This window comes from Neolamprologus multifasciatus, chromosome 7 (genome assembly GCF_963576455.1).
Source record: "Neolamprologus multifasciatus chromosome 7, fNeoMul1.2, whole genome shotgun sequence".
NCBI lineage: Eukaryota > Metazoa > Chordata > Actinopteri > Cichliformes > Cichlidae > Neolamprologus > Neolamprologus multifasciatus.
Window position 1 is genome coordinate 35729378 of NC_140445.1, and position 16975 is coordinate 35746352.

The following is a 16975-nucleotide window of genomic DNA, read 5'->3' on the forward strand; positions in this document are numbered from 1 at the left end:
TGAGCAGCAAATTGGCTTCCTATTACGGTGCCTCACACAAGTGGAACAATCTGGAGAAGCTTGTAAAATTAGATATGCTAATCCCTTTTAATCAGTTGAAATCCCATGTGGGGCACCGAGCAGTGTGAACGCATGTGTTTTCTTTAAATGTCCCTTATGTTGATGTTTTCTTTTGATTTTGCTTTTTATGTTTTTGCTTTCATTGATTGATGTGTATTGTTATCATGGCATTCCTTTAAAGGTGAGCGTGGTCTTGGTGGCCTCTCTTGTTTAATTAAAGGTCACATGATCCCCAAAAACATGTTTTATGATTCACTAATCAAACATCTGCAGGCTCTGTATCATCCCCTTCCTGTGTTTCTGTAAAGTAGGTTGATATTTATCCGCAGCAAGTTCAGCTTCACTTGTATTGACAGCACACTCGGAAGTTTTACAAATATTAAACCTCCACAGGTGTTCTTTTTAATGATGTAAAGTTACGATTTTTCTTTGGGATTTCTTTATCTTTGGGAATTTACTTGCTTTTGGATTCATTCTCAAATGGAATAAAAAAAACTGTAGTTTTTGCCATTTACAAACCCCCAAAACCTGGAATAAATACAAGTCAAGTCAAGTGGTTTTATTGTCATTCCAACCATGTGCAGTGGTACAGTACACAGTGAAACGAGACAGCCTTCCTCCAAGACCATTGTGCTACATATGACATATAACACACAATCAACGCAGGACTACATAAAATGCAATGTACAATTACACTACAGTGCAATAGAAATGTGCAAAAGACGGAGTATTATGCAAAAAGTCACTTGGTGTATAAAGATGTGTGTGTGTGTGTGAGAGAGATTCTGCACGTAAGTGCTTGGTAGTGACATGTATGAAGGTATGCGTGTGTGTGTGAAGGCACTGAATGTACGGTAAATGGACTGGTTTTTATGTAGTGCTTTTCTACTTTTACTGGAGCGCTCTTTACCTTGTTCACCTATTTACACCCATTCATACAAGCATTTTTTTTACACTTTAAGTATCTTTTTTATATCAGCATTATCAAAGTGGACTTTCGTAGCACAGTTCCAGAATTATTTGCCTAATATTTATTGTGTATTTATGCCTTTAAATTGGCATAAATGGCATTCCATATAATGAAACCAATATGTTGTATTTTTATTATTGAGTGTGCTACCAATAACGTGCTTGTTATATAGAACGTATCACATAATAATATCAACACAAAAACTTATTGATATTTAGTCACAGTATGGGCACATCGATGCACGTCTTAGCCAAAAAGATGAAAAATCCGAGGTCACAGAGAGTCCCTGAAAGCAGCTCGATCGTCTATTCTCCACCCTAAAGGAAGCCGTGCGACATCCATCAGACTCGCAGGACTCTTAGAGGTACTCTCGAGGTGTCCCCAGCCTGTAGCTCCAACAAATAGCCCGCTGGGACATCACGCTGCGCTCCGGGCAGGCTGCTAATCTGTGCCCGGATTTACCCCTCGAACAGGACTGTGGGAGCGATGCGACGTCTCGGAGGAGGAGGAGGAGACGAACTGGCCAGGCAGAAGCAGACACCTGAGAGGAGGATCTGAGTTTGTTTCTGTAACGTCAAAGAAAGGTGAGTGGCAAAAAGAAAAGAGCGGAATGTTTCCTGCGGGCTCGGCTGGTGCCTGGCGCAGACGCGTGTTTGTTTGTTGGTGTTCGGTGCGTGTTACTTGTCGTGTCCAGCATCGGTAGAAGGCAGGCGGTATGAGTCATAGCCCCGGCGCAGGGCTGCTGGAGGATCTGCTGCGGAGCAAAGTGTCTGCAGCCTCCAGACCAACAGTCTCTTATCAGCCCACTGTACATGCAAAGCGTTGCACCTCTACGCCATTTACGCAAACGACTCTCGTGCATTTTCCTCTTTGGAGTCCGCGTGCACTGTGATCGTAGTTGGAGTCTGCGTGGGTGTTCACGCACGTGCATATAAGTGACGTGATAGCTGCTTCACCTGACAGTCAGGTGTGTGAGAGTGAAATTCAGTAATGCTGCGTTAAACTTCAGGTTTGAAGCTGTGCTTCCGGTAAATGCGAAAGATAAAGCGATGTCTTGCACAACGGTGCTCCAACTTTACGGCAACAGTTTGCTTTGAACCTTTCATGTGTGGGGTTTGTTTTGTTTTTTCCACAAAGCAGTGGCCTGCTGAAGCCACCAGAAAGCGAACCACAGTTTGGTGCAGCCTGCAGAGAAGACTCGGTTTCCGAAAGTTTATTTTAATGAATTATTCTTGGCTCTGTATGATGTTACTTTTGGCTGTAAGCACAGAAACCTCACCCACCTGCTGTTCAAACCTTCTGTTTGCCAGGGGCACTCAGTCAGAGGTAAGGGTGGCCTTAAATGAATATGAGCTAAAGTCAGAAAGCAGAAAGTATAAGATAACCTGGCATTATTTACTTATTAGAATCAACATGGAACAATAGACAGCCATTATTAACTGGAAGGTTATGTGTTTGCATCTCCTCTGTCTCCCTGAAATACTATTTAGAAATGTATTTCTTTAAATCTAATTGTACCATTGTAGCTGAAGAACAACAGTCTCAGCAGGAATCGGTATCAGAAACTTTTATGGGAATTATATCAGCGTGTGATCGACTGGCGACCTCAACTAAAGTGTACTCCTACCTTTGGCCTGCTGCACTGTAATCATGCATGTAGTAAGAAAGTGTCTCAAAGGGATCAAGAGTAGCAAGGTGATGTACAAATACCAGTCCATTTACCTTTTATCTTCTGTATAAAAATTTTCTCTTTTTCCATAATGGAATTTAAACATAAAAGTTAACCTTTTATTATTAAATCCTGTATTTAAACAGGTAAGCTAACTAAGATTGAGATCTCTCTTTTTCAAGAGAGGACTGCATACAAACATACACATGCAACATTCAAAAACTGACACAAAGAGCTGCACAGTTAAGGGACAAATGCATTATACACACAAATGAAGACCAACTCATACAAGAACAGTTGCAGATAGACAAACGTAAAACCCTACAGAGAATGCAGCTTAATAGCTCTTTGGAGCTTGTTCCATTTATAGGCAGCAATGAATCTGAATCCAGTTTTCCCAAGTTCAGTGTGAACACGAGCTACAGATGATGTTCAAATGTCCTGAAACCTGACATTGTAGGTACTTTACAAGTTGAGGTAATAATAATAATAATAATAATAATAATGGATTGCATTTATATAGTGCTTTTCGAGGCCCTCAAAGCGCTTTACAATTCCATTATTCATTCACTCTCACATTCACACACTGGTGAAGGCAAGCTACAGTTGTAGCCACAGCTGCCCCGGGGCAGACTTACAGAAGCGAGGCTGCTATATCGCGCCATCGGCCCCTCTGGTAAGCAGACAAGCACCCTCTCTTCAGTTTGCTAGGGAGCATCATCCCACTTCTTCATAAAAGATACAATGGTGAGTATGAAAAGAACCACCTGTGATGAATTGTAATGCATTGTGAAACAGACTCGAGGTCTCAATGTCGATATGGAAGCATGCATAGAAACAAGATCATCATAATCAAGCGCAGACAAACTGCGTTAAACGTCCCGGTGAGGTAATTAATATTCAGTTTTACTACAATTTAGAAGCCACTTTCAGTGGGTACTCTATTCACAAGGGGTCCCCACAGTGGGTGGCTCCGCATTTTTGATTATGCAGACTTTTACACCCTCCGCCTTCCTGATGCAACCCCAAAAGATTCATTTCTCTTCCCAGGGCTCAAATGGAGATCTTCTTATTAAACAAAAATATGAAAATGACTTACCTACTCATTGTCAATGTGCATAATTTAAATAAGGTAAAGGGAATAGAAGTCTTGCTGACCTATGCAAACAATTACAATTTTGTCATTTGCTTTAAATCCAGGTAAATTCACCTAATTTGCAAATGATATTTCATGTCCACACACAGATGAGGAGGTGTGACAGTAATGAGTATTTTCTTCTGTCCCATAGGTGGACTTGGAGTCTTTGTTGACTCATAAATCAGTTTGTAAACAAAGATGGAAGGAGCAGAGGTAATTAGTGGAAGCAGCCTTTATTGGATGGGTAATGCGGTCGCCATCCCCCGAGCTGCTGGCAGCTTTATTGTTTCTGCAGAGTGAATCCAAGCTGATTTCTTGCTGATAGGCTCATAATGGAAATTACAAATAACATCTGACTTGCCGGCCTGTTATCTGTGCTAGTGTTAGTGTGCACACTAAAGGCCTCGGCTTCCTTAGAGTTGCTATTCATTTGGTCAAATTTCATAAAAAGACAAATTAATAAAGACGAATGAGGCGAAGGGAAAAGTTGCTTTTTGCTTGTGCTGTCAGGTCTGCTGTGATGTGAACTACTGATACAGAAAAACTGGTCAGTGAATTTTTAATCTTCAACAAAGCCAAGCAATGCCTGTGTATGTCTGTTAGCTAAAAATCCTTCTTAGATTTCAGTAATTCAGCTGAGGGGTAAAATGTGCAATGTAAATTACAACGTGTAGAATTTCACTGAATATTAATCCCTAAATGTGACCACAGATCAGCCGTGAGTCACAGAAATGCCACAGTGTGACATGTGGGTGCATGAAATATACTTCCACAAAGGGAGGCTCTGAGATGGGACATGGTTAAATTCCATTTACTGGATATGAGTAAAACGGGGCTCTTTTACAGTTCATGGGAAGATGACATGACAGCCCGTGCGTTACACTTCACGTTTGTGCAGCGATTCGTCTGTGACAGAAGCTAATGAGTTAAATATAAAGATTGATCATCTGGCACATCTGAGTTGTAAAAGCAAACTTGCATGTGTTTTAGAGGCATTTTGCTATTTCACGCTCCATTATCGAGTTGTGGCATAACCTCTTGATCACAAGCAGCATCTATGACGATCATCCAGTTATAAAGATTTAAATGAACAATTCAGACTTTAGACATGAGGTCACAATAAAGGTAAGAGAGAGAATCTCATCACATTTCATTGTCTTAAAGAAGCTCACATGACATGAAATTTTGTCACCATGAGACTCAGTGCTAGGGTTGAACACTTTTTGGTGAAGCTATCTGCTGCTAGCAGCAGGCTTGGTTATTTTTTTCCTATTGTATTTAATGGCCTGACCTTTTCAGAATTTAGCCTGCTAAATAAATACCAGGTAACATGTAATGGAAAATGTGAGCGTTTCTGAAAAGTTCTTGTTTGAGAACAATTTTAGAAAACTGTGTGGTTGTACTTCCTCTCCATTTAAAAGCCTGTGCTGTTGCCACTTGATTATTTCGAGGTTGTAAGGCATCCTTTTTCTGAGTGCCTTTGGTTAGGTCCATGTATAATAATCATAAACTGGTGACATTAGATATTTTTGTACCATAAAGTTTTTTCCGTGGTTGTCGTCTTTGAAAAATGGTCATAATCTCTGGATATTTGGATCACAGCAGCTGACTGGAAAACTTGAACATATCAACCAGCCCGAATCCATTTGACACTCTCTGTGGACACACGCATAGTGTTATTTTTCTAAGTATAGTAATGCATCTGAAGCATAGAGGTCTGTAGATTTGTGTGCAGAAACCTTTAAATTCATCTTGTTGTCAGTGACCTGGTTGCTCACCTGTTAATCACAGTTTCTGGGTCAGTAACATGAGGAGAGTCCAGTGGGAATTTTTAAGGTGTCAATAAATCCTAATTTGGACAAATGATTTCTCTTACCTGGGCAAACTCACACTATCCCAACTGAATCTGAAGCAGAAATGCTTTTAAAGTGAGTTAAGTCATAAATAATCAGGTTTTTCATGTTTGTGTTTTGTACTCTCCTTCATTAACTTCTCTTTATTTAAAAGTCTCATCTGAAATGTGCATTAGGCTGGGCTATAAATGCTGTTTTATGGTTCATGCAACATCAAACTTTTCTCATTCCCAGGGGCTCAAAATCTTCAGTTTTACCAAAGATGAGGTATCTGAGATCTGCAGGTTCCATGATCTGGATCTCTCACTCCTAACTCTACTTTAAGATTAAAGTAGCACAGTGCCAACCAGCAGTCAAGAGAGTCAATGAGGTTAAAGCAGTTTCCCTGTAGGCTTTAATAGCACCAGAAATCGCTTTCCAACCACAGGCATTGCCACCTGGTGTCAGTTAAAAACAGTGCTGGTTTAAGGCACTTAGATATTGGATCTTTCTTTCTATCTGTAGTGTTCTTGGTGCTTGGAAGGGTTTTCTGCGGAAGCTTACAGTTTGTCCTGCTTTTGAAAAAACTTGAGGGCTAACAGTTTTCTCTGGTCCTCCATAATTTCTGAGGTAGCAATCATATGGAATCACAGTTGGATTAGACCGATTTCAAGATATACAGGCTTATGGAAGTTTCATGCCATTTCCCGAGTTGTATTGGCAGCTTCCGTTCTAAAGTCTGAAAATGCAGTTGGTACCTTTTGAGGTTTATCCAGGAAGAATAGGGGCGCTCACGTTAGGTGTTTTGCTGTGATGATTCACAGTGACCTTTTGCCTCCAAGACAGCCTCCCTAACCACTCTGCCCTTTCCTTCTGGCTCTCTGTCTCTGTCACTCCCTCCCTCTCCTCCTCTTCTCCCTCCTGCCACCCACCTGCAGTGTATCGACCAGAAACAGCAGGATTCAGCCTTCCTAAGATGATTAATGCATAGATAAGATTTCCACTTGATAGCAAGGGCCTTGCTGCAGAAACACTCCTCTTCAGGTCGAGCATGGTGTCTGCGTGTTGGCTTTCCTGAGAGTATGGTCTGTCAGGAGAATTAACTTTTAGTTATACAAATGTTTCCTGGCAGAAATAATCGAGTTGAGTTGAAGCTCAATTGCTGGCTGGATCCAAAGATCCCACGTTTATTTTACAGCGTTAAAGAGCTGACTGGCACACCAGACCTGTTATGAATAATTAAGTGTATCTCTGTGATTTATCACAAATTTATGTGCTTATGATGCGCAGAAGCACTTCAGTTTTATTTTTACTTTAGAATTCCAGTTCGTTCTCTGGACCTTCCTTTGCATAAGTCATCTGCTGCATATCAGAGACTAAATGACTCGCACCGAAGGGCTGCAAGGCTTGAGGTGGAGATAGCACAGGGCTGAAAGTGATTACTGTTAAATATCCTTGGGATGCCGAACCTGCCTTCACTGTATACATTTTTATCTTTTAATTACTGACTCAAAAGGCATTTAAATCGTACAACAATAGTTCCCAAATGGAGTGTTATGGCACACTGGTCTGCCTTGACGCGAGTCCAGGTGTACCGTGGGATTTTGTAAGTCATACATTATTGCACAAAATGATATGAAGGAACTTTTCATTTACTGTACTGTATTTTGCAGGCACTCGTTTGCTAATAGCCTGCAAGCTGTTAAAGAAAAAAAAACCTTGTCATAAGGAACCCATGTTCTTTTGTGCAGTGACTCAAGAGGCGAAAATATTAAAGTGTGACACATCAAGACCCTGAGAGATGGTCACAAGGATAGAAAATGTATGAGTGGAGTGGAAAATGAAACTGTCAGTAAAAAACATTGTGAAGCTACTGGTCTATTGGAAGTCAAAAGCTCTCAGCCCAAGTGTATCATCTGCTGAGAGGAGCTGATGGTATCATGGTAGGAAGCAAACTGAAGAGGCACTAGGAACCCAAACATCCCTACTGAGTAAAACCCTAAAAGAGTGCTGCGGCAACGTTATGTGAAAGTGTCTGATAAGGCTGATTTCGATACCATTGAAGCGCAGATTTGAAAAAGTGCGCCTAAAAGCCATTTAGCTTTCCCTTTGGTGTGGCTTGGGCACAAAATGTGTAGAAAACCACTGAAGAAGATGCCACCAAAATGATCATCGAAATGATCAGCCAGCCTGAAAAATGTTCTATCTGGATCCATGAATCGGTGATGGCTCAAAGTTTCGAGCATTAAAGCAAAGCAAAATGGCAAATGTGGCAAGAAAGTTCTCAAGAGATAACACACATGCACGCACAAACAAATGCTTGTCTCCCATTAAACCTATCCAATGGTTGTCTGCTTAAAGCTTCATAAATTATTTTCAGTTTTGTTTTTCATTGACTGATTTTTATTTTAGTTAATTTTTCAAGTTCACAAAATCATTTCAGTTTCACATTTTTCTGTGACAACGTCTATTTTTCATTTAAAGTCTCTTATTTTAGTTGACTAGACTTGTGTTGTCACATCTAGTTTTAGTTTTTAGTTTAGCTTTACTTAACCTTGGTATAAACAGTTCTGTGTTTTCAGTGTCTCAAAAAACACCAACTTCCTGTGTGTTGTGAAATCTAATTGATAGTGAAATACACTTGATTTACTTAATTGAATAGGAACCCGCTTTTGCTAATATTGCTAATATTTAAGTTTCCCTTTTTTTTTTTTTTTTTTTTTTTTTTTTAAATCATTAGCTCTTTAGCTTGATGTTTTAGTGGTGCTAATATTGGTTGGCATGACCATTATTTTAAATGCTGGTGAGTTTAAACACCGATCTGTGGTTTGAAACAGACTGAAAATGTTCACATATTAAACACAAATTAACATATTCAGAAATTGAAGTAATAGTTTGTTAAAGCAGTACACGCGATTAATCTTTCTGCTTGGGTGTTTTAATGACTGTATTCTAGGGCTGGGCGATGTGGCCTAAAATCCATATCACGGTATAATTTGAAGCGTGTGCAGTAACGATATATATCGCAATAGTCTTTTCTTCTGTATAACATATTTTACACTTATTTATTTATTTACTTTTCCCCCATTTTCTAAAAATCGACAGTGCCTTATGTATAAATTCTGGTTGTGCTTGCTGTAGTACACGACGCGCAGAAATCTGGGGCGGCTCAGGGGGTTGGGAAGCGCATCTGTAACCAGAAGGTCGCCGGTTCACTCCCCGGGCTCTCTGTCCTGGTCGTTGTGTCCTTGGGCAAGACACTTTACCCTACCGCCTACTGGTGTTGGCCAGAGGGGCCGATGGCGCGATATGGCAGCCTCGCTTCTGTTAGTCTGCCCCAGGGCAGCTGTGGCTACAACTGTAGCTGCCTCCACCAGTGTGTGAATGTGAGAGTGAATGAATAGTGGCATTGTAAAGCCTTGAAAAGCGCTGTATAAATCCAATCCATTATTATTATTATTATTATTATCTGTCGTCAAATGTTTTAGCACAACTTTGGTAAGCTACGAAGCCGCACCGCTTGATGGATTGCCGGAGCATTACAGCTGCCGTAGTCAGGAGCCTTGTGGAGTAATCTGGGTCCAAAACTCCGTCTTCTTCAGGTCCCAAAGTCAAATGAACACTGAAGCATCACTGAGAGTTAAAAACTGTCTAAATTCAGTTAGAAGTTAACAGGAAGTTAGCTCGCTTGTTTCCACCTAAACATGATATGCCATGTTCTGACTGAGAGATTTCTGAAAAAAATTAAAAAGTACAGCTCTGCTCTCACTTCCGACATTAATGAAGACAGGAAACTAAACAGCAGTGACTTTTGTAGGGTTATTGAAGTTGGACTAGCTGGTATATAATGATGTGCTACGTGATCGCTAGCAAAACAGCTACGTTAGCATAACATTAGCACAGTGCAACTGGAGGATGAACGCTAACTTTTTTCCACTTGATAAAAGTTAACGTGAGGGTTTCTGGTGGCAAATGCAATTGCATGGCAGGATGCTATAAACTGACCAAACTTCAATCAGGAGAACAACTGAGATAATCCATCCACAATACGAGGTTAGTCATTAATATACTGCAACATGGGAATAGAGCAGCTGCGAGAGAATTCAGCTTTAATGAATCAATGGTACGTAAGTGGAGGAAGCGCAGTTTTTGGCTTTCCCCATATTCCAAAAGTGCTTCGTCTCTTTGCTATTACTGTCGCCCGGCATAATTTGCAGATGATGTTGTTTGCAGCCGCTGCCACGCTTTCGACCAAAACAGGTGCACCTTGATGACACCATCAACATGCGCTATCGTGGTAGAATAGAATAGAGTTCAAGTCAATCACAAGTACAAGACAACGAAATGCAGTTTGCATCCATCCAGAAGTGCTTTAGCCATGATATAGATATATTACAAAATATATATTAGCAATGATATAGGTATATAGATATATTACAGAAATGGATCTGTTATAGGTATGTTACAATGTACAAGTGGCAGTAGGTATGTTATGAAGGTATGTTATGAATATGCTATAAGTATATACAGTGGGTATACAAGCTATGAACAGGATATAAAAACAGGATATGAAACTATGCAGAAATATGCAAGTTATAAACAGTTGTAGAATTATAGTTATCGTATTGTACAGAATGATTGTTTATACAATGGTACAGTTATGATAAGTGAAATATGTGGCTACTTTGTACAGAGGCTATATAAAGTGCTAGTGGGTGTGTGTATGTTCAGTCCAGGCAGAGTTCAGGAGTCTGACAGTACCTGGTGGTCTTAGTCCAGATGCTCCTGTAGCGCCTCCCAGAGGGCAGGAGGGTGAAGAGTCAATGTGATGGGTGACTGGGGTCTTTGATGATTTTCCCAGCCCTTTTCAGACACCGCTTCCTGTAGATGTCATCTATGGCAGGAAGTGGTGCTCCGGCGATGCGCTGGGCAGCTTTCACGACCCTCTGCTATGCCTTCCGGTCCGAGGCAGAGCAGTTTCCGTACCAGACTGTTATACAGTCAGCAGGATGTCTGAGGACAGGTGGTTCTTCCTCAGAGTCCTCAAGAAGAAGAGGCGCTGGTGAGCCTTCTTGACCAGCTTGGAGCAGTTGGTCATCTAGATGAGATCCTCGGAGATGTGGACTCCCAGGAACTTGAAACTCCTCACACACTTCACAGCCGTCCCTTTAATGTAGATGGGTGGATGTGGGTCAACATTCCTCCTATAGTCCACGATGAGCTCCTTGGTCTTCTCGACGTTGAGCAGCAAGTTGTTTGTGTCGCACCAATCAGCCAGACGATCCACCTCCTCCCTGTAGGCGGCCTCATCATTGTCATTGATGAGGCCAATCACCGTGGTGTCATCTACAAACTTAATGATGGTGTTGGAACCATCGGCAGGTCTGCAGTCATGGGTAAATAGGGAGTAGAGGAAAGGGCTCATCACACAGCCTTGTGGTACACCGGTGTTCATTGTGATTGTAGATTAGCAGTGGTTATCCAGCCGGACATGTTGGGGCCGGTTACACATGAGGGAACTGATGCCCAGGTCTGTCGGTTTCCTGATGAGTTGTGAGGGGAATATTGTATTGGATGCTGAACTGAAGTCTATAAACAGCATTCTGGCATAGATGTTGTTATTTTCCAGGTGTGAGAGGACAGAGTGCAGTGCGATGGAGACTGCATCCTCTGTGCTCCTGTTCTGACGGTATGCGACTTGGTGGGGGTCCAGGGTGGGGGGGGGAGACAGGATTTGAAGTCTGCTAGGACCAGCTGCTCTAGGCACTTAGTGATGATGGGGGTGAGGGCTACTGGGCGGTAGTCATTGAGGCTTGATGGGTTGGAATTTTTGGGTATCGGGACGATGGAGGTGGATTTGAAGCAGGCCGGTACCGCAGCGTAGGCCAAGGACAGGTTGAATATGTCTGTCAGCATTCTTGCAAGCTCCCCAGAACACGCTCTGAGAACACGCCCGGGAATGCCATCAGGACCTACAGCCTTGTGGACATTAATCCTGCTCAGCACCACTCCTACATCAGTGGGGGAGAGAGTCAGTGGGTGGTGGTCTGGCGTCACGTCTGCTTTGGTTGTGGTTGTGGGGTTCCCTCGCTCAAAACGAGCATAAAAGTTGTTGAGCTCGTTGAGGAAGGAGACATCAGAGGATGCAGGGCAGGGTTTGGTGGTCCTGTAGTCTGTAATGGTCTGGAGTCCTTGGCACATGTGTCGGGGGTTGGAGTTGGAGAAGTGTTCTTCTCCCTTCTTTTTGTAATGGTGTTTGGCTTTTTTGATACCCTCTTTAGCTTAGCCCTGGCTGTACTGTAGGCGTGTGCATCTCCTGACCTAAAGGTCTTGCGGGCTTTCAGGAGGAGACGAACATCCCGGTTCATCCAAGGCTTCTGGTAGAGCGGTATAGTCAAAATCTCTACCGTTGGCCAAATTTATATAGTTTCTACCATATACCATTTATAACGCCCACCCCTACTGTATTCATAGCTTGATCACAGAGAAATATTATAAGTAACTGAAGGCTGGTTTTTACTTTGGTGAGATATTAACAAATGTTTAATGTGTCTTCCATTAAGACATGAGTTGGATGTGCTATACTTTAAAATTGGTTGCAGCTGTTGTATTGTGACTGATTAGCAGCTGTCAGGGACCCAAGTGAATCTGCTTTTTGGTTCAAAACATCCTCAAAATGTAACATTTTCTCATTTTTTCTCTCTTGTGACTGACTGAGCTCACTTGATTAAATTCAAAACAGCGCTCCCTACAATGCCATATTTTACAATTATCAACACAGTTATTAGACTGTTAACTGATGCAGTTAGTTTAATAACTGGTAAATTGCCTTTACAAATGAAAGAGAAAACAGTAAATTGGTTAATAATGAAAACTAGTGCCACCGACCAGTCAAAAACCTGTGTATAGTTAAACTCTCTGTAGTTTTTGGAGTTTTTTTTTTTGGTTTGAGGATAAAGATGCTGTGACACATTCAGGTTAACGATTTGATCTCAAGGGTCTCGCTCTGTTCAGCCAGTCAGTCTGTATAATTTACAGCTGGATAAACAGGAGGGTGGCTGAGAGAGAAGGGGGATTTCAAAGGCATGGGATGCCAAACATGGACTACTACCATACATACAAAGAATCTCATAATATCTTAACAATGCTATTTTAAAAACAATATTTTTTTTACAATATTGTCCTCACCAGAAAAATTAAAGTAACTGCACAAACTGCTGCAAGGTTTATTTTCTTAAGTGTGGAACCTGTGAGTCTTTTCTATTGAGATGAACAGCGATCTGATACAGATTCAACACTTAAAGGTTCCAGATTCGATTTTTATCTCCTTAATTTCCTCTAAATGAATAGAGAGCAGGCCACATCTTGCTTGTAACTAACTTATCAGTTAGTTTTCAGTTTACTTTTCAGGGTTATGACTTTTCTTCAATCACATCTTAGTTGCTCCATTTTTATCCAGTTTTCACGGTGGTGTAAAGAGGTCAAAATCTGGAACTATTGCCATTGTCCAACTATATGGTCCTGACTGCAAAAGCTGAATTATTGGTGACAGTGTTTAGTGCCGGACTGACTTGCTGGTCAGCTCTCCTCCTAACACATTAAAATACAGCCCAAAAAAAGTTTTTCTCTGCTTTAGGCAGAGAGATGGAGGCTGTACAGACTGAAAGGGTAAGAACAGGAAATCTTTGGCTGACTGCAGGATCTGAAAGCAAGGAAGAATCAATAATGAAGACTGTTTTTCTGGACAGTAAATCAGCTCGGCGGTACATTTTCTCCTTGCAGCTGCCACTTTTATCCTTGCTCATAAATACCAGGATTACAACTTCTCATGATGGGGAACTCCTTGCTGGGTACTGCCGTTTTTAATGATTGTGGCTAACATCGATTCTTATACTAAAGAGGCACTACGTTCTCTGAGGCTTACGCATGATATATAGGTGTTGTTTCTCTGAGCTTGCGTTGTGGCCTCCACCCATGAGACCAGGTAGCATCTCACTAATTTTGGCCGATTATTCAATTACTTGTGAAATAATTTTGCAGGTTAAACAATAATTAATACTTCTAGCATTAATTTAAAGATAAAGACATTCAGGGCTTAAGCATAACACCATGAAGCCATTGTAGCTGTGGCATTGTGACAGTACTGCAACCACATATGTAGGTAAAGCTTCAGTCCAAAATGAAAGGCATATCTTATTAAATAGAATGTGATATGAAACCATTGATAAAGATCATAAACCCAGCCCAAATGCTTCTGCTAAGGTCATAGATCACAAGAAAGGTCATTCCCCCCAAAGTTCATCTAAAAAAACATCTCCAAAGCAACAGTTGGCAATATAAGGCTGTGTCCCAATTCAGGGTCTGCACGCTTGAAGTACGCATTTTAAGTGCTATTACATCACCGCTATGCGACGACGGCTGTCCCAATTTGAAGTGTACTTCAAATGCATACTCCAAATGTGCCGTCGATTTCCCCAAATATCAAGCGTGGTCCGGTGCACGCTTCGTGGTCCCATATATCCCACAATTCATAGTGCGGCAGTGGGTGTGGATAATTTTGCCGCAAAATACGTCAGAAGGGAGCCGCCAACAGTGAACTGTCAAAAGTAAGTACTGAATATTCAATTCAATTCAATTCAATTTTATTTATATAGCACCAAATCACAACAAATGTCGCCTCAAGGCGCTTCATAGATACAGAGAAAAGCCCAACAATCATATGACCCCCTATGAGCAAGCACTTTGGCGACAGTGGGAAGGAAAAACTCCCTTTTAACAGGAAGAAACCTCCGGCAGAACCAGGCTCAGGGAGGGGCGGCCATCTGCTGCGACCGGTTGGGGTGAGAGAAGGAAGACAGGATAAAGACATGCTGTGGAAGAGAGACAGAGATTAATAACAGATACGATTCAATACAGAGAGGTCTGTTAATACATAGTGAGTGAGAAAGGTGACTGGAAAGGAAAAACTCAATGCATCATGGGAATCCCCCGGCAGCCTACATCTATTGCAGCATAACTAAGGGAGGATTCAGGGTCACCTGGTCCAGCCCTAACTATATGCTTTAGCAAAAAGGAAGGTTTTAAGCCTAATCTTAAAAGTAGAGATAGTGTCTGTCTCCTGAATCCAAACTGGAAGCTGGTTCCACAGAAGAGGGGCCTGAAAACTGAAGGCTCTCCCTCCCATTCTACTTTTAAATACTCTAGGAACAACAAGTAGGCCTGCAGAGCGAGAGCGAAGTGCTCTAATAGGGTGATATGGTACTACAAGGTCATTAAGATAAGATGGGGCCTGATTATTTAAGACCTTGTATGTGAGGAGCAGGATTTTGAATTCAATTCTGGATTTAACAGGAAGCCAATGAAGGGAAGCCAAAACAGGAGAAATATGCTCTCTCTTTCTAGTCCCTGTCAGTACTCTTGCTGCAGCATTTTGGATTAACTGAAGGCTTTTCAGTGAGTTTTTTGGACATCCTGATAATAATGAATTGCAGTAGTCTAGCCTGGAAGTAATAAATGCATGAACTAGTTTTTCAGCGTCACTCTGAGACAGGATATTTCTAATTTTAGAGATGTTGCGCAAATGGAAGAACGCAGTCTTACATATTTGTTTAATATGTGCGTTGAAGGACATATCCTGGTCAAAAATGACTCCAAGGTTCCTCACAGTGTTACTGGAGGCCAAGGTAATGCCATCCAGAGTAAGAATCTGGTTAGATACCATATTTCTAAGCTTTTCAGCGCCGAGTACAATGACCTCAGTTTTATCTGAGTTAAGAAGCAGAAAGTTAGTGACCATCCAAGTCTTTATGTCTTTAAGACATTCCTGCAGTTTAACTAATTGGTGTGTGTTATCTGGCTTCATGGACAGATAGAGCTGGGTGTCATCTGCATAGCAGTGAAAATGTATGCTATGTCTTCTAATGATGCTGCCTAGGGGAAGCATGTATAATGTAAACAGAATTGGTCCTAGCACCGAACCCTGTGGAACTCCATAATTAACCTCAGTGTGTGAAGAGGACTCTCCATTTACATGCACAAATTGGAGTCTATTAGATAGATATGATACAAACCACTGCAGTGCAATACCTGTAATACCTACAGCATGTTCTAATCGCTCTAATAGAATATTATGGTCAACAGTATCGAATGCTGCACTAAGGTCAAGAAGGACAAGCACAGAGATGAGTCCACTGTCAGAGGCCATAAGAAGATCATTTGTAACCTTCAATAAAGCTGTTTCTGTGCTGTGATGAACTCTGAAACCTGACTGAAACTCTTCAAATAAACCATTCCTCTGCAGATGATCTGTTAGCTGTTTGACAACTACTCTTTCAAGGATTTTTGATATGAAAGGAAGGTTGGAGATTGGCCTATAATTAGCTAAGACTGCTGGGTCTAGAGATGGCTTTTTGAGTAAAGGTTTAACTGCAGGCACCTTGAAGGCCTGTGGTACATAGCCGATTATTAGAGATAGGTTGATCATATATAAGATCGAAGAATTAATCAATGGCAGGACTTCTTTGAGCAGTTTTGTAGGAATGGGGTCTAAAAGACACGTTGATGGTTTGGAGGAAGTAATTATTGAAGTTAACTCAGAAAGATCGATTGGAAAAAAAAGAGTCTAACTTAACATCAATGGAACTAAGAGTAGCTGTAGATAATATTACATCTGTGGGATGATTATTGGTAATTTTTTCTCTAATGATAAAAATTTTATTTGTGAAGAAGTTCATGAAGTCATCACTAGTTAACGTTAAAGGGATGGTTGGCTCAAAAGAGCTCTGACTTTTTGTCAGCCTGGCTACAGTGCTGAAGAGAAACCTGGGGTTGTTCTTATTTTCTTCAATCAGTGATGAGTAGTAAGCTGTTCTGGCTTTGCGGAGGGCTTTCTTATAAAGCAACAAACTATTTCTCCAGGCTAAATGATGATCCTCTAAATTTGTGACACGCCATTTCCTCTCCAGATTACGAGTCATCTGCTTTAGGGTACGTGTTTGAGAATTATACCACGGGGTCAGGTACTTCTGATTAGAGACCTTAGTTTTCACTGGAGCTACAGTATCCAGAGTCGTACGTAGTGAGGAGGTGAAATTATTAACAAGATAATCGACCTCTGTTGGGGTAGCGTTCAGATAGCTGCTCTGCTCTGTGTTGGTACAGGGTATTGACGATGATAACAGTGGCTGGATTATATTCTTAAACTTAGTTACAGCGCTTTCAGAAAGACATCTACTTTGATAAAGTCCACTCTCCACTGCTGCGTAATCAATTATTGTAAATGTAAATGTTATCAAGAAATGATCAGA

At 41.3% G+C, this 16975-nt stretch overlaps 1 protein-coding gene and 1 long non-coding RNA gene across 2 annotated transcripts in view; both read left to right on the forward strand.

The window, feature by feature from the left end:
- Positions 1-1335: 1335 nt before the first annotated feature.
- Positions 1336-16975, forward strand: part of rab27b (RAB27B, member RAS oncogene family) — a 76560-nt gene continuing 60920 nt past the window's right edge. The window contains exon 1 of the mRNA XM_085166110.1: positions 1336-1614. The gene's annotated coding sequence lies outside the window, so the exon portion shown is untranslated. The remainder of the gene's footprint in view (positions 1615-16975) is intronic.
- The window catches only part of LOC146514693 (uncharacterized), a 332360-nt gene continuing 317005 nt past the window's right edge, over positions 1621-16975 (forward strand). The window contains exon 1 of the long non-coding RNA XR_014875058.1: positions 1621-14279. This is a non-coding gene — a long non-coding RNA (uncharacterized LOC146514693). The remainder of the gene's footprint in view (positions 14280-16975) is intronic.